The 15118-nt window shown below is 33.6% G+C and overlaps 1 protein-coding gene across 1 annotated transcript in view; it reads right to left on the reverse strand.

Moving 5' to 3' along the window:
• Positions 1-15118, reverse strand: part of PCDH15 (protocadherin related 15) — a 1335438-nt gene that overhangs the window by 920862 nt on the left and 399458 nt on the right. The window lies entirely within an intron of this gene.

Consider the following 15118-nt stretch of genomic DNA (forward strand, 5'->3'; position numbering starts at 1 on the left):
TACTTGAGGCATCCTAGATAGGATTCCAGTATTTATCTCCGCTCTCAGAAGCAGAACAAGATGATGAAAGAAGAAAAAGAAATGCCAAGAAGAGAACAGAGACATTGCCTGGTCATTCATGACAAAGCACTTACAGAGAGCAAGAATTGGAAGGAAAAATATCATTATATAATTTTCATATATGCATTGCACTTAAACCACGTCTATATATTACTCAACAAACACATATACAAGATCCACTGTGTACTAAGAATGGCTTAGGTAACTAATTTAATCCTCACAAAAATCTGAGATAGTATTATAATCCTCATTTGCAGATGAAGAAGTTGAGATACACAAAGTTTATATAATCTGCTGAAGGTCATACACTGTTAAGTGGCAGAACCAAAATTCAACTTCAAAAATTCTTACAGCTATCTCATGTTGCCTTCCTCTATGAAGACTGCTTGCCATAAATGACCATTCATTCACTGTTAAGTAAATCTACATCCATCTTCCTCATATTCCAATTCATGACTGTCCAAAACACACACAAGTGGAAAATGTTTGTTATAGATATCTGTAGGTATTTGGGGAAACAGGTAGACTGGAGAAACTGGAGTCTGTCTATCATAAGCAGATGTTACTAAAATACAATTCCAAAAACCTGAACCAAACAGCCAGTGTCACAGGAAAACAATGAAGAATTTTTAATAATTGTACAATATGCCTTATCACTTAAAAGTGAATTATTACTACAATCTATTCATTATCTGATACAACCTGATGATATATCTGATACAATATGTTTCAACCACAATTGGCATCAACTTTGGAAGACTCATTGTGATGAAGATATATATATATATATGTAATTATAAAAATAGAAAATATAAAAATTAGAATGCTTCCTACTTACATTCCCTGGTAATATTAATTTGGCATGACAGAACCATGTCTGCAATATCCATAATATTTGTTTGCTTACTGTGAACATTGAGTAAACTGAGCAACCGAGTAAAGTTGCTTTTCCAACTGATAAAGTGGGATGCAACAGAACAAAGCAAATAAACTTGACTGCTAAAAGAAACAGATAACTATTATCATCTTTCTTATTATCAACATTCTTCAGTTACTAATAGCAGTGGATACACACAAATTCCTTCAGGAGAAATGCCTAAGTGAAATGTAAACCAAATAGTAAAGATAATTAATCACTTTCCTCAAGTATTCTGCAACTACTTGCTAGATAGAATTCACATTCCACGGTTTACAACCCCTTGAGCCATGTTTGCTGTCCTTCATGATGTAACAACAGGCAAAGAACACAGATTCAATATAACTTCCTAAAATTTAATTTACTACATGCCTAATAAGTATTAGAGAGTATTTACATAGAAAACACAATGATGAGTAGATACTACACTTCGTAAAGAGCTTTTATTTAGGATCTATTTTATTAGGATCTATTTTATCTTTTATTCAACATACATTTTCCAATGAGAAAATGTCATGCAAAATTATTTAGGCCACTTCTTAGTCATGGGTTTGAGAGTCTGTGAACAAAGTTTCTACATTTTTCAAACAAGTTAATCATTAAATGGAAGTGTCTTTTAGATGTTGAACACATACTTTAGGAACACTTAAATATTGACTGATAAGTGTTTATTCAAAGACATGATTCCTACCTGGTGTTTTTATTCAATTATCACTGTGCTCTTGGATACACAACTTTAAAGGATCTTTCCTTCTGTAAAAGCAGTAGGAAATCAAGATCTGGGGTAAGGGAGGTTGGACAAAGAAAGCATAATTCATGGCAATGCATAAAAAAGAAACGACCTCCTTCCCCTTGGTGTATTATGTATCTTTTTCCTAAGAAATGAAAGTGTCTTCAGTCTGAGAGTTTTAAAAGTTTTGCTAATCATCACTTCTGTGAAATTTGTTTCTTTTATTTTTTAAATTTATGACTCAAATAGTAGGATTAAAATGGTGCTTTTGATTATTCCTTTAATGCACTGAAATTTATTATTGATATTCATTCTCCTGTAGGCATACACAAAAGGCAACAGGCCACAGAAATTCTCAGTTTTTGCTACCAAAACTAATACAAGACAATGGGATTGTGAATTGGTGCATTTACTACGACTTTAGAAACATTTTTTTAAAATTCTGAATATTAAACTTTAGCTTTTGTTTATAAAGTTTGATTCCCAGAATTTATTTTGTTAAAAAAAAATACAGTGTACTGTACCAGTTAAGTATATATACTTTCACAGTTTTTCTATTAGATTTCATACTTTATTCACTGACTAGGACATACAGAAAGATTTTCACTTACTAAATGTATTTCCACCATCTTTGGAGTGGATCCTACATTTTTCTCAGAACTATTATGTACTTATTTATATGTTAGATGTATTAATAGTAAATAATATATACATTTTTTAGTATGTAACATGCCATAAAATGGTATAGAGTTATTTATTTTTCCTATTTTCAATTTACTGACTTTTTTACTCATTGCTTTTATAGTCTTTTAATTTTAGTTTTACTTTCTTTATATTACATTTTAATATAATTTTGTATAACATGACATTTTATGATGTTCATCTTCATTGCAGGGTGAATTTTTATCCCTATAAATCACTTTAAAAGCATACTTAAACCTATAAGATTTTCAAATTTTTCTTAATACTTAGCATTATCAACTCAACAATTGTTTTCAATATTTGGTTTCTTCATGCTGATATTCAGGATTTTGTTTTTAATTTTTTAATATTAAAAATTAAAAAAAATTCTTGGTTATCTACTTAAAATTATCTGAATTGACTATGAATATCTTAGCTGCTGTTACTGCATTTCAGTTTTGTTTACTTATTTTAGTTATATCTAGACTTTTTATACTACCAGCCAGGCATTTATTTTCTCCTATAGTAAATACTACTAAACTTTTGACATGTTTTGCATCATGAGTACAATGTCCACATTTGATTTTGTTGTGGGATATTTTTAAAGGTCCTATTATGAGTATTTACTATTAATACTGAGTCATACACAGGTTACATGGATTCTCTTCAGACCATCTGGTTGTCTGGGAAAATTTAATTCAAGTTTTAAACAGGAGGCATTTTTATTTTTCAAAGCTCATGACAAAATCCACTGCCTATAAATATTTCATCTAATATGAATCTACTAAACAGAACAGGGATCTCCTGTTGTGTGTTTTTCTTCTTATGTAACAGAAAATTTAATATTCAATAATGTGAAGCAGTTTGTCCCTTTTCCTCAAAATACAATCAACCCATGAAAGGATGACTTTTTTTGTTGAATGGATATTCTCTGAAGGGTATAGAAAGATGAAATCCTAGGAGTGTTGAGTGAGTGCTGATTCGTAAGAGTTGACTGGTAAATTTTCAGGAATTCTGCAAGCTTGTTATTAAAACCTTGTAATTTGAAATTTGCTGTAGTGCAAATATTTACACCATGTGAATCAGTAAATGCTACAAGTCAGAGTTGCCCCTGATGAATATATGTCTACACAAAAACCAGAACAGAGTAAGGGCTTCTATTGTCAGTCAAAACTTAAACTACAAGAAAACTATATACATAATTAAACTATATGATAAGGCAAAACGAGACAAACATGAACATACATTCCACTCAACTTTTTAAAAAAGATTTCTCAACTGTACTGCAGTTGTCCAAAGTACAACAAAAACATACTAATTCTCTCCTCAAAAAGAGAACATTCCAGATTCTTATCCTATTATTAAATCTATCTCCAAGACTAGGATTTCTTTGCTCAAGCATAGATTTAGCTCATCATGGTTAACTCACCAATTTAACTGACCCCAACAAATTCAATATGAAATGATGGGGGGACATGAAAAATGTTAGTACGTACATTTGGTAAAGAACAGAAGATAAAAGCACATAGAGTCATTTCCGGTCCATAAGACTGAGTGATTGCTTTTAAACATAGAAAGCACTCACCCTCTGCCTTCTGCAATGGATTCCGGGTCAATCTCATTGGCTCAGGTTTGCTCCTAGAAAGATGTGTCTTATCAGATATACTCCATGGCCACCTCTCACCAATGCATCAGAAAGGACTCACTTTTAGAAGCTGTAGCCCATAAGCATTAAGATACTATAAGTATGAATTTGAAGGCCGAGAGATTACCTATACTGTTGTTTAAATACAGGTGTAATTATCAGTGTTGGTTTCTCTAAGAGCATGAGTATCAAGCTTCAGCCTGTGGGTGGTTGATTAGATGACAGGGAAAGCCATGAGGTGGAGGAGAGACAAACACCGATAATAGGCTTACCAGGATACTTTATAAGGTCATACATGAGAAAGTTCTACAGTATCTGAGTCTGAGCAGATAAACTGTGGGTTTTTACCACAGACATCTTTAGGGCTAGAGAAAAGTTAATGTTGTTGTTGCTGTTTTAATTGAATGAAAGATTCTTTAAACTGCTATATGCTTTACAATTTTCAAAAGTTTCACATATGTGATTTAAGATAATCCCACAGTAATGTTTTTCAATGATATGAAAGAAGAAATTTGTTTTCTGATTACACTTTTCCTATTCAATTTGTTCAACAGGAACACGGTCTAGAAGGACATCTGCTAAACTGACGATAGTATTAAGATTTTGCCATCAAGTGTGAATTTTTTTCTTCTAAAATATACTTTACTCTTGTACATTGTTTAAAAAAAAAAGAAATTGGAATCAGACTTTACCAACTATAACTGAAGTTTAATTTTCAGTATGTTTCAAATCAGTGTAATAAACGTAAAGCATTTTTAACTGGCTAAGTTTACTACTGAAATAACAATTAAATGTTAGTAATGAGAAATCATCATCTGTCTATAGGTACAGAACTAAAATATTACTTCCTTTCACATTTCCATGAAGAGAACTTAGTCCCTACAGTTATGCATACAGTCAAAGAATGCCTGGAAACATTGCAACGTGCCCAGCTATAATTACACGAAAAGGAAAGAGGAGAGAATGAATTTTAGAAGACAGCAATCCTTACTATGATGATGATTCCCATATTTAGGCACTTGATGGAAACAGCAGAATCCTTAACGTGAACAGACTATGATTAATTGGTAACCAATAAGCAAATACCAATATCCAGACATCCAATTCTTTGGTGCTGCCTAACACTCCAGTGCCCTCATTCAACACTGTTTGGAGTTATTGAGACTAAATTTTCCATGAGCTCAGAGTCATAGTGAGCCTCACTCAGATTTAAATGGTTTATTTTAAAAATGAATGTTATTCATCGAATACCTGTGCTAATGGACAAAGATTCACAGCTCCTTCTTATAGTCTATCAGAGAATTCGTAGTTTGAGGAAGCAATTTTATCCTGAGAAAATTAGCTTTGCAAATTCCTTACATGTTTAAACATTTGCTTATTAATAGTTTGCCTTTTTAATGTCTTCACAGGGTCCAATTTTACCCAATAAAACTTATTTTGTTACTTTAACTCCTCTTTAGTTATAAAATAAGCATGATTGAAGCATCATTAAGTGATTATGATTGGACACATTCCACATTATTTTGTCAACTCCATTTAGACATATCAGGTAACAGAAAGAAAGAAAAATCAATACTGGCAACAAAAATATCACTGCAATGAATAGAAAGTTGCTCATCCCCGCCCCTCCCCCAATTCTACTCCAAAAATAATCCCATTCTGTGAGGTTCTGAGGTTACTGAAAATATGAAAACATATTTCAAAATCTAGTAAATACATGCCTTCCTTTTCCTTCAGCTTGCCAGGTTAGTGTTACTGCTTAAAAGTATAGAATTCTTAAAGTTATTCCCATCTTTGATTCATTCAGTAATATAGGCATTCAGGGGAAATAATTATTTCCATATGTATATATATGTGTGTGTGTATATATATATATACACTCCACAAAATATTCCAAATATATATCCATAAAAATAAAAAAGACATGGATGAACTTGGAGGGTAATTAGGTTAAGTGAAATAAGTCAGACAGAGAAAAACAAATACTGTATGGTATCATTTATATGTGGAATTTTAAAAACACAACAATCTGGTGAATTATAAAAAATTACAAAAAATTATTTAAAAAAAGAAGCAGACTCATAGATATAGAGGACAAACTAGTGGTTATCTGTGGAGAGAGAGGAAGAAGAAGGGGCAATATAGGGGTAGGGGATTAAAAGGTACAAACTATTACATATAAAATAAGCTACAAGGATATATTGCACAGCACAGGGAATATAGCCAAAATTTTACAGTAACTATAAGTGGAGTATAAGTTTTAAAAATTGTGAATCACTATATTGCATACCTGTAACTTATCTAATACTGTATATCAACTATACTTCATTACTTCATTAAAATGTTTTTACAAACTTTAAAAAAGATAGAAAAGGATTGTTTTTAATATTTATTATACTTTCCCCCAATTTTACAACATTACATACTCAATGTAAACAAAAGAAATTTCACCAAAATCAAATAAACAGGAATAAAAAAAGCACTTTCAAGTCAATTATCAACAGATAAGCACTGTCAATATTTAATGCAGTTCTTCCATGCATTTAATTTATGCTTATAGATGTATGTGTTTTATTCAATATATCAATCATATAATAACTATCATTACTTCATTAATATTATAGTATAAAATTTCTGTCATTAAATATTTTAAATAAGATTTTCAGTGCCTGCATAATATTACACTGCAAGATATTTCCCAGAATTACTTAATTCCTTAAGGAACCAGAACAGTGTAGAGAATGACTACATTTTTCTGTCCTGGCTCTACCTCTTTCCATACTGAGCTGCCTTGGGCAAGTTAATTACAATTTACAGTGGTACAAAAATCACAATAATAATATGGAGACCTACCTAGTAGGGGTCTGTGAAGTTAGAACACAGTCTGGCACATTGTGAACATTCAACAAGTGATAGCTGTTATTATTAAGAACTGACAGAGACTAGTTGAGTGGTATTAGTGAGTGTGCTAGTATAAATAGCTACTTGCATTAGTGAATTTTTGCTTGAATTAAGTCACACATAACTTGATTCTAAGGTCTTCAAGGCTTGCTTGTAAACAATTCTAACTCCATGACAGTTAGATTTATCTCTGGTTCTAAACTTTGAAAGATCAAGTTAATTGCTTTTGTGTGAGGTCTAGAATATTTATATCTATCAATATACCCTCAATTAAATAAGAGCTTTAAAGAGTTTCTGTTTCTTAAAACCAAAAACAGCTTAACCAGAATGCAATCCTTACCTAAAAAGTATTTAGTAAGGATTTGATGTCATTCATTTGAAGGAAATGCATGCCCTTACTGCTCCATGAATCAAGAAAGAATGACTTAGGAAAGAAAATGAACTGAATGTTGAGAATACACAAGTTATTGTCGGAAATTCACTTCTCTAATTATGAGAATATTGTTGCAAGCTCTTCTTATTTATTTAATGTAACCCATTCTATATCATCTTGATCTCACAAAATACAGTTTCCTTTTCTTATGGCAATTAGATTGCAAAATTAAATGAGTTCCAAAAATTTTCATTTTAAATGAGGTAATATAATTAATGTCAAACATAGTCTCTTCATCACTAACACGATTTCATGAAATAAAGATATCTTGTTCCTAAGAAGCAACGTCTGAAATTTCACTTGATCCTTAGAATAAGAAAGTAATTGAGCACTTGGGCAGTTTTTCCTTCATAAATATGTGATTCAATAATCATCTTAGGAAGGTAGTACAGATGAATTCATAGCTATTAAACAATCTGCAAGTCTTTTGAAAACAAATAATATGACAAATTAGATACTTTACATCTAGTTTAACTGAGGAAGTGTATTTTAACCACAGGAACTTTTAAATCAAGACAGATTTTCTAATTAACATAAATGAGCAAAGGAACAAAATAAATTCCTCTCCTCACTGTAGCACAGGTGAATAAAGCAAACTTATTTGAAGGGGAAACTCAGGCTAATAATTGACTAGTACTTCATCATTATATGAAACCTCCATTTCATTTTATCCTTTGCTATTTCATGCTTAACTCAATTTGGAGTTCAAGGATATTACCTAAACCTACTGCTTTCTCAGATTGCTGTTTCATTGTTACCTGTGTTTGTGTCCATCCTGCATTTGATAAAGTTTGCATATAGTCATTTAATACATAATAAAGCACATTTATTTTTATTGATAAACTTTATTTTAGAACATCTTTAGATTTACACAATAATGCAACAATAGTACAGAGATTTACTAGATTACCACTCCCTCTGTTTATTATTGACATCTTACTCAAATTAGCATTGTACGTTAGCCACAATTAGTGAACTAACATTGTACACTATTATTAACTAAAGTCCATGTATCATTTGTATGTCCTATTCTTCCTTATTGTCCTTTTTCTGTTCCTGGATCACATTCAGGACACTATGTTACATTTAGTCATTATGTCTCCTTAGGCACCTCTTGCTTGTGATGCACATTTATTTTTAAGGCCCTACATGTGAGTTCTATGCTAAAAAAAAAAAAAACTTATATTCTCCTATCTTATGGAAACTTAAATACATAGAAGGTAGTCCCCAAATCCCCAACCTGATATTTTAACATTTCTAAAAAGTAATGGAGAGTGTCGCAAAGGTTACTAGCTGTCCCTCATTTCTTCATTTACATTCTCTCCTTCCACACTGTAAGCAAATACCTTGTCTAGCCAAGTCAGGTCTGTGTTTCCCAGCCCCCTTGCAGTTAGGTAGGGCAGTCAGACTAAGTCGGACCAATGTAGCCTGAAAGGAAGTAATGTTGAAGCAAATTCTAGGTCATCTCCTTCAATCCATGCTTAGGTGTATCCTTTCTCCTTTCCATGGGCTAATGAGCTCACTCACTGCACTCAGCACGAATGACACGAATCTAGGAAATAGAAGAGCCATGGGATGCAAGGGGCCTAGATCTCTTGTAACTTCATGGAGCAGAGCTTATCCCACCTGCCCTGTACTACTGACCTCTGGGCCATTTTAAAAGAAACAAGTAAACATTCATATTATTTACACCCTTTTCATCTTGAGTCTCTGTTATAATAATTTATCTTGCATCATAACTGATACAGTACAAAAAATAGATGGTTAGAAACTCAAATATTGACTGTGCATGTAAAAAGAGTACATTTGATAGTACTAATCAGAATATTGCCAAAGATGAAAAAGTTAATGTTAAAATTAGGTCAATAACACTCATTTTGGAATGTCCAATAGAGAAGCCTTGAAAAATAAATTTAGTTATATCTAGAATCTCATATCTGAATTTCTATAAGAGAGAAATTTTGTATCTGAACTATATGTTGTTTTTCCCTTACTGTTAATTGTGAGTGTATAAAATCCAGATTTATTCTGAAACAGATTCCAAAAATGCCTGATTTCTTGAATTAATTTGAAAATACCTGCCTCTAAACCATTATGTGCCCTAAAGTAAAAGACACTTATAAAGAAATGTTAAAACAAGAGATATTCTTACAAGAAAAGACCTTCAACACTGAAAGAATCTATGCAGTTCTGGAATAAAACTCTCCTGTTACTTCATTAAATGTTTACTTTTTACATATAGATCAAGAGTTGAAAGCATTCAGCCAGATCAACAAGCATAAAAATTGGACGTGGTTTTATTGTGCATAAGTATTTGATAGATTGTGTTTTGACTGTGCGTTGCAGCTGGATCACTCAAAAATTCTTCACTGGTCTGCTATTGGCACCATCCCTCAGGCTACTTAACAACGGGCTGTGTAACTCAGGTATCAGCTAGAGGGGGGCCCTACTCTCTGGAGAGCTAGTTAAACTGAGCAGGAAAACCCAATTCTACTGTCTGTGCAAAGCCTTCCTCAATGATCTAGTTGTTTCTAGGGACATACAATACTGATCCTGATCTGCTTCTATGACTTCATCTTCCATCTGCCTTCCATAACATAACATCTTCCATCTGTCACCATAACAACAATCTCAGAATCTTAATTCTCAAGTTTTCAAGAGAAATCCAATTATATTTTTTGAGTTTTATTACATTTTTAGAGAGTTGTGGGAATTTAAGCAAAGGATCATGTAGTAAACTAAATGGCCTCATTCTAGACACTCCATTCCCTCTTTAACCTTAAGTATATACAGAGAAGTCTGGCTTTCCCTAGCTCCCATATCCAATTCATATTCCCAGATGCACTGAGATTCTCAGAAGAGACTCTTATATGTAACAGTATCCATCCAACTTAGAAAGTATCCAGAGCCAGATACAGGATGCTAGCCTCCACACTGTTTAAATATAATGAAAGGAAGTTGCAATCTTAAGGATTTTATTGGTCAGGACCCATGATTTAATGAAAAGATAAGCAAAAATAAGACATGACGGATGAAGTAGCTAAGGGATTGTGAGCGAGCCAAAATATAACCAGGTGACTAAGATATGTGGATAAGTAAATAACACCTTACATATTATTATTATAGTTAAAAAATAACTCTTAAGCTATCCTGGATTCAGTACCTAAAAATCTATTAAGATCTTTTACAGTAAATAGGGCACATTTTTTATTTACTTTCTTATTTGTTTGCTTATTTGGTTCAATATTTAAATGCCATTTTGAATGCCAAAAATATGTAAATACCAGGAATTTCATGTGATTCAGTCTAATACATAAGCAAAATCTCTTTTCTCTCCTAATCCATAAATTTATTCTTATGCTTTTACTAATCTACTGGTGTACTGCAAAGATTCAGTGCCTAAAGTTTAAGGGAAAAAGTGGAAATGAATGCATCAAGAGACAGTAAAAGTCAAGGTGATAATGAAAAAGAATTGGTTGTGGACAAAGAGATCAAAACATACGCCGTAGTAATTCTGCTGCTAGAATATAATAGAGAGTAAATGCTCTGACTAGCTGTCAAAACAGAATTATGGAAAAGGAAAAAGCAGGCTCTCTTTTATTTAATATACAATCATTACTGTTATTGTAGTGAATCTGCAGAGAATCCAGCCGTCTATTGTATTCAATAGAACAAGCAGCTAAGTCCAACAAACCTTTAACAGTACCTGGAGTATTTCCTTCAACAGGCAAAGAGCTATTAGCCTCACCTTGTCACTAGAAATACCCAATGCTATGCCCTAAAGGACAAAGGAAAACAAGGGCCCACGCAGTTATAGACCAATTACTGTGGCACCGAGCTACTATTTTGGGGGGGGCTCCAAAAAAGCAAAGTCCTCTCATTTCCTAGGAGGTGTGAACAGTTTGTCAAGTTGCATTCTGGCAGTGCCCTCATCTGAACCTTGATGTCCTGAGGGAAATGAAAAGTCTATCGTACCATTCAGGCTCAAAAATCAGTCAGTCTGGAACAAACATCAGTACCTGACACCAGAAAGAGCTTCTCAGGAGATAAAGGAGCTACTCTGTAAAGGCTGTTAGGCAATAGAACCTAACAAATACAGGAAAACTAACCAAAACAGACAAGGCACCCACAGATGAAGAAGCATTAAAAGGCCACAGCAGGGCGCATCAATAGGCTGTTCTGCAGAGGTCCATTCTGACATCTTGTCTCATCTGGTAAGACAAGTGTCCAAATAAATCCAGGTCTAAGAAGGAGCAGAAAATCACCTTGCAGCAGATTTCTCTAGTGTTCCTTTCTCTCTTTCTTTCTTTTCTCTTTTGCATTTTTCTTTTATTGTAGGATAGTCAGCTTACAATATTGTGTTAATTTCTAGTGCACAGCATAATGTTTCAGCCATACATATACATATATACATTGTTTTCATGCTATTTTTCATAATAGGTTACTGCAAGTTATTGAACATAGTTCCCTGTGCTATACAGTATAAAGTTATCTATTTTATATATAGTAGTTAGTATCTGCAACTTTCAAACTCTCAATTTATCCCATCTCACCCCCTTTCCCAGTGTTTCTTAATGCTGAAAAAAATGTCTTGATTAGTTTCCTTTAGTTATGCAACTAGAGGCCTTGTGAAGTCCACTTCCCTGAAAGAAGCCTGTATGAGAAATACTGATGTTCTAGTGGCTTTTCCCAAAAGGAGATGATTAATAGGAGAAGAGCTGAAGATGATAATCTTCTCGAAAGGAAGGAGCTAATATACTCTGGCTCCCAATTTCTCAGAGTAGAAGGTGGGCAAAATTGTCAGATAGACAAGGGTTGTCTTAACTTCAACCAGAGCACAGAGAAACTAGACCAAGATTAGCTATGGGGTTTATTCCAGGGTGAAATTCCAAACTAAAAAAAAAAAAAAAAAGTTTAAATGAAAGATCTAGGTTCTTTAGACAGACAATGCTGAATCTGCCCCAAGTCTCTTTACCCTATGTTATATTCTACAAAGCAAATAAAAGATGAGAGAGCCAGTCTTCAGGTGCTGCAACACTGGGGCTCGGCTCTTTGGTACATGAGTCCCTGAGCTTCACTAAGTGTAACAATGGGGTTCAACTTCCCTTACAGTGATTCTCCATCTAGACTGTAAATTAAAGTCACCTGGGAGGATTGTTTAAATTCGAAAGCCCAGACAGGATTGGGATCTGGATACAGGACTCAGCAACCAGTATTTTTAAAATCTCTTCAAGTGATTTCATTGAAAGACAATATTGAAAATCACTACCTGATAATACTCCTTCTCAAAGGAAGGACTGATGATGAGCCACTTTCTGACGTGATGGAGAGAAAAGCGGAGCAGACCAGGGATGGAGGAAGAGAGAATGAAGAATGTGCTTTATTTGAGAAGCAAATAAACCTATTACATGACTCTGTGGAGACAATATGTAGGCAGTAGGATATATGTCTGGAATTCCCAGGAGATGAGAAGACTAGAGATAGATTTAACAATTTGGGACTACATAAGGTGATCTAAAGATATTATATGAATAGACTAAATAGGGACCCCATGAGTTAGCCCTGGACCACACCAACTTTTGGAAAATGAACAGAGGAGGAAGAAGAGTCTTGAACAGCAATTGAGAAAGCATAGGCAGCAACATATGAACAAATTCAAAGGACACAGCAACACAGATATGAAGAGAAGAATCTGTTTTACAGAAAGGAAATATTTGCCTCAAACATGATGAGATCAAATAAAATGAGAGAAGTGATGGCTCTATTTGTCAACATAGGTATCATCAGAGACCTTGACCAAAACAACCTCAAGGAGAGAGTTGGCTATAGAAAACCAAATGGAGTAAGTGATGGACGTGTGAGATACAGAAATAAACACTACGAAAGGAAGCAGTATTTTGGGGAAGGGGTATGAAGTCAGTTCAAGTTGTCTTATTAGAAAGGAATTAACTAGCACTTACATGAATGTAGATAAAAATAATTTATCAACAGAGAAAGAAAAACTGATCATTTAGAAGGATGTGGGAAAGATGTGTGTTAAAAGTAATGGGAGTCTTATCTTTTGCGAATATTTTCTCCCATTCCATAGGCTGTCTTTGTTTTGCTTATAGTTTTCTTGCTATGCAAAAGCTTGTAAGTTTAATTAGGTCTCATTTGGGTTTTGGGGGGGTTTTTTTGCTTATATTTCTACTGCCTGGGTAGACTGCCCTAGGAGAACACTGCTGAGATTTATGTCAGATAATGTTTTGCCTATGTTTTCTTCTAAGAGGTTTATAGTGTCTTGTCTTATGCTTAAGTCTTTAAGCCATTTGGAGTTTATTTTTGTGTATGATATGAGGGAGTATTCTAACTTCACTGATTTATATGGAGATGTCCAGTTTTCCCAACACCATTTGCTGAAGAGACTCTCTTAACTCCATGACAAGGGCTTAATTTTCAGAATATATAAACAGCTCATAGACGTTAATAATAAAAAAACCCAATCCAAAAATGGGCAGAAGACCTCAACAAGCAATTTTCCAGTGAAGACATACAAATGACTAAAGGACACATGAGATAATGCTCAATATCACTAACTATCAGAGAAATGCAAATCAAAACTACAATGAGGTATATCACCTCACACCAGTCAGAATGGCCATCATCAAAAAGTCTATGAGTAATAAATGCTGGAGAGGTTGTGGAAAAAAGGGAACTCTCCTATACTGTTGATGGAGATGTAGTTTGGTGCAGCTATTATGGAAAACAGTATGGAGATTCCTCATAACACTAAAAATAGACTTACCATATGATCCAGCAATCCCACTCCTGGGCATATATCCAGAGGGAACCTTAATTCAAAAAGATACATGCACCCCAATGTTCACAGCAGCACTATGTACAATAGCCAAGACATGGAAATAGCCTAAATGTCCATCAACAGATGACTGGATAAAGAAGTTGGGGTATATTTATACAATGGAATATTACTCAGCCATAAAAAAGAATAAAATAATGTCATTTGCAGCAACATGGATGGACCCAGAGATTGTCATTCTAAGTGAAGTAAGCCAGAAAGAGAAAGAAAAATAAAATATGATATCTTCTACATGTGGAATCAAAAAAAAAAAAAGACAAATTTATTTACAAAACAGAAACAGACTCATAGACATAGAAAACAGACTTATGGTTACTTATGGGGGCCAGAGCGCAGGGAGGAGAGGCGGAGGAAGGGATAAATTGGGAGTTCAAGATTTGTAGATACTAATATATATAAAATAGATAAACAGTAAGTTCATACTGTATAGCACAGGGAATTATATTCAATATCTTGTAATAACTTACTATGAAAAAGAATGTGAAAATGAATATACGGGTGTTCACGTGTGACTGAAGCATTATGCTGTACGCCAGAAATTGGCACAATGTTGTAAACTGACTGTACTTCCAAATAAAAAATATATATGCCAAAAGGCAAAAAAACAAAAAACAAAACAAACAAACAAAAAAAAGTAATGGGAGATTCATACGAAGCAGTTGCCCTGTACAATACCAGAGACAACTGATACGTGTGTAAGTACAGATGCCCCTTAGTCTTTATTTCTAATGGTTAAAATAAGAGTATGATGATTTTTACTTTCGCAATGAAGTGCAAGGAAAGATCATCATTGGAGGAATGGAGAATGGGGGGGGGGGGGTTGTGAAGAAGTAGGGGAAAGGATAAGACCTGAAACTGTCATTTTGAAGAGTGTAATAAAACATTATAAAGATGTA

Source organism: Camelus ferus, chromosome 11 (assembly GCF_009834535.1).
Source record: "Camelus ferus isolate YT-003-E chromosome 11, BCGSAC_Cfer_1.0, whole genome shotgun sequence".
In the NCBI taxonomy this organism is placed as follows: Eukaryota; Metazoa; Chordata; class Mammalia; order Artiodactyla; family Camelidae; genus Camelus; species Camelus ferus.